Below are 4,109 nucleotides of genomic sequence, written 5' to 3' on the forward strand. Positions count from 1 at the left end.
AAACAGCCCGTACTGTAGCTTGATACACACGTCCCTTCAGATTCAGGAATAAACCATTCTGACGCCATAGGTGTCTCAAGTTAGCAAACGCGGCCCGAGCCTTGCAGATTCGTGCATTCACCTCATCTGTCACACACACCATTTCAAACGTCGTTTGTCTGTATGATGTCACTTGCCATTTCAGATAGACAGGCTGAATTAGAGGATATTTCGAAACACTGGTAAGGTAACACGTCTTAATAGTTCTTATTCCAACTGTCCCAGAATTGCAACATCCAACCACGTGTTGGACACCAGTAAAGTACCACATCCCGCCATGTTTTTAACATTCCTTTCATTTGCGAATACGAGCACTTGCTTTGGATTTCGGAAAGAGGATCGCACTTAATCCTGCCGTATGTATGCAAAAGCACACATTGGCTAGTATCGTCTCTTCCGTACAGATTGTCGGTCTTGTTTTTGAACATCCACAGTTAACAGGCTTTGGTTGTTTGCCATTTCGAACTTGCACAAAGTTCACTGTACACAACACATCCTATTTGTAGTACAATTTGCTTCTTTTTCACTCTGGATGGAAAACAGCCAGCCAGGCCTGTGATTGTACAAGCACTCAGTAGTTTCAGGTCATTAGCCTATCCAAACCAACTAACCAACCACATGAGCGAGTACGTATTGATTCGCCAGTTCATTATCGATCCTTTCACCATTTCTTCCTGTCAACCAGGCGGTGGCTACACGGCAACGTAGCGGCTCGCTGGGGCTCGTTCTCCTTAATCGTGCTAGGCAATTTAATTACGATATTTTGAAGTTCAAAGCTATGATCACAACTTGTAGTCAATCCACTTAACTGGTACATTTTATTTAACCCTACCTGATGTTTTCCTGTAGATTGCCGCTCTCAACACGCCGCGTCTGTGCGACAAACTGTTTGACATTCTCTACTCAGTTCTTCTTGTATAGCATGTGTACCTAGCATTATAGGAATAATTGTAGAAACATGTTCGAAATATCATGCACACATTGGCAAACGTACCCAATAAATATGCGAGCACAGTGGTCGGAAACATTATTTTCAAACAGCCATGTTTTTGTGTACCAAGCAAAAGAATTGAACAAAACAAGTTCGAAAATATATTATCGGAAGGATAAAGGGGTTGATTACTGAATCCATCCGAATCCTGCACGAAAGGTACCGAGAATTCCTAGCGCGTCTCATTTTCAATCTTTTATATCTGGCTGCCGTCCGCTCCAGTACCCAGCGTCGGAAAAAAGACTCGCTGATAAGGAACACAACAGCTTTATCTTTTCAGAAGGGCTTGGTAAACAATCGGTAGTTTTTAATTCGGCAACGTTTCGCTTTTGATACAAGCAACCAGGTCACTAAATTGGCTAGGTTATAAGGCGGACGGAGAACCAATCATTAAGTCCTCTTCAGATTACTACACAATGTTTAATGTTCAGTAGCAACTCTTCTCGGTTAGTATGGTTGCCCAACTCTTGAACTGACGGGTTGGGGGACTTTCAACTTAATTCCTATCGGCTTTGGTTTCTTATTGTTCCACTTCAAGGTGCCTCGATTGGCGACTTACCACGGGAGACACTGGCAGATTTCGTTGATCTTTGTGGGCTTGTGCGAGTTACGACAGCTTAGTTGGGGGAGAGTAGGTGGATAAGGTTGAGTGCAAAACTACTCACAAGGTTGCTGAAAACTCTCCGACAGCCCACGACTGGTTTCGCTCTTCTTGGGGCTCATCAGGTAGGCGCAGTCCCCGAGTTTCCGTCAACCTTATGTTCTACTTGAACCCAAATTGGACTGATTGCGACCAATACACTCATTTGGTTTTTCACGGGACTGTGCCTACCTGATGAGTCCCAAGAAGGGCAAAACCTGTAGGAGACTGTGGAAGAGTTTTCAGCAACCTTGTGAGTAGTTTCCTTTACGAGACTATACTGCGATTTCTCGAGTATCATGCCACCTGAATCATGAGGTGGCCTGTGTGCAGCACCCTCAATTGTAAAATATCATAAACGGGAGATTCAGTTGAATCTCTTGAGGAAAACAGATTGCCTTGCCAATGACCTTACTTCCCGAAAAGAAGTGCATTTCATTGTGCTCCTGGAATCCGAGGAGCATAAACGGAGCTGAGTGAGATGTGTAACACTCAACGTGGTAACTACCAAGAAGATTACCTGGCAATCACACATTAAGTAATTTCGTCCTCTCCCTTATTTCAAATTTCCGTGTTCATTGCAAATAAAATCCTGCCGTGATAAGTGCACCCCGGTGTTTTCAAAAATGACCACTTGTGGGTAATTCGCCTGTTCAAGTGCAGTGAAACTGGCTATTTAGATTTCACTTTGAAGGCGTCTGGTCTTCAGAAGGACTGTACTTGAGAGATAACATCATAGTCTCTCTAACTGAGGAAGCTTCATAAAATATGGTATCTGAATTGTGTAATTCCCTATCAAAGAGAGCTCATGGGCTGCAAAAGATAAAACAAGTTTTGTGTACTCATATGCGGAGATTTGGGGGAAAAAACGGCACTCGGTAGATTTAGAACACTGTGGTGATCTAAAGTCCAATCAAGCGGAACTTCATTTTAATTTTGGCCTCAGAAGTAAAACTTCTCCACGTTCTGATCAATAACCAGCTAAAGATGCCAGTTTGCTAGCCATACTTCAGATATTAGTACAGGAATTTACCGATATTTCTCAAACTTAGCCATCCACTTGATAAATTCCACTAGGTGACCTATTCATTCACCCATCCGTCAAGTGGAACAAACACTCGACGATTCGGTAAAGTTGAATAGTTCTGTTTCTATTCAAGAAAACCTGTGTTGAAATCAAAGTGGAAACGCACTTCGGCGTTAATTTAGGAGATCCTAGTTTGCATAAATATTCATTTATTACATTAGTAACAACAGAATCATGTCAAGGGTGAATGCTTTGTTTTTACTCGATCACACCTTCCCACTAGCAGAGTTTCCTGGTTAGGTATTGACCTGAGTTATTGAAACGTTGAATGAAGCGCAACGAAATGGAGAAACCAAGCATTTGATTCGTCAGATTCGAGATTTTTTGATAAATATCTGCTTTCTCTCCGGGAGCACTGTGTCTGGAAAGCTTGATTGACAGATTTGGAGCTACCCGTCGGACAGTGAAACTACTTTTTCTAGTTTTCGAAATTTGTTTAACCTCCTGTTGTAGTACGATTAGCAGCACGTTTCATAGACATTGCATTTTCAAATGGGATTTCGTCCACCATTGCTAATTCGTCCTTGAAACTCTTCCAACTTCTGAGAGCCCGGTTAGTAGATTTAACCCTTAACATTTCGATCACGAGCAACCCATCAACAGTGTGATGAACTGGGACTTGGGCTGTCTGTAGCGCCACTCGTCCCTCAATCACGGAATCCACATCACGTCACGTGCTGATTGACTCCTGGAATTTCGAAATATGTTACAGTTAAAATGCAAATAAACTGTAAAACCAGGTCAGGACATTTCTGATACCATTCCTTAGTTAACACAAGTATGGCAGACGCGTTACCTTACTTCATACGAGTATTGGTTTGTCGAGATAAAATATAGGGGAAAAGTTTGCAGTTTTTTAGTTTCTTTAATTTTCTCTCTCGTCAGTGAATCAGAAACTGACAGTGGACCTGTCATATTGTTACTGCACAGTTGTTAATTACGTGACGTAATTATTTGTTTCCCTATTCCTCAGGCTAATTCATCACCCTTCCGTTGACTGCTCAAGTTTCAAGACTGGACCGTTCTATTTTATGCAGAGTTGACTCTACCTCAACAGTTTTTCTATAGGCAATTTGTTTATATTTATTTCTGGGCTTGTTGTTGAAAATTTGAACTTTGAACTGAAGAACAATTTTCCCGCTTAATTTGTCCAATAGCACACTGCCCTTCGTGTGCCATCCTGTGTTGCTAACTGCCCGAGGTTCAATCTAGCCGTAAGCCTTTCTTTAATTCTCCTCACGATTTACTGTTAGTTTCCTATAGAATCACGGTCTACCTATCTATACTGTCTACCCAAGTCCAATCCACTATATTATTGACTGTCCAATTGCGACTACTGAACACACGCAGGT

This window comes from Opisthorchis viverrini (genome assembly GCF_000715545.1).
Source record: "Opisthorchis viverrini unplaced genomic scaffold opera_v5_444, whole genome shotgun sequence".
NCBI classification, from domain to species: domain Eukaryota; kingdom Metazoa; phylum Platyhelminthes; class Trematoda; order Opisthorchiida; family Opisthorchiidae; genus Opisthorchis; species Opisthorchis viverrini.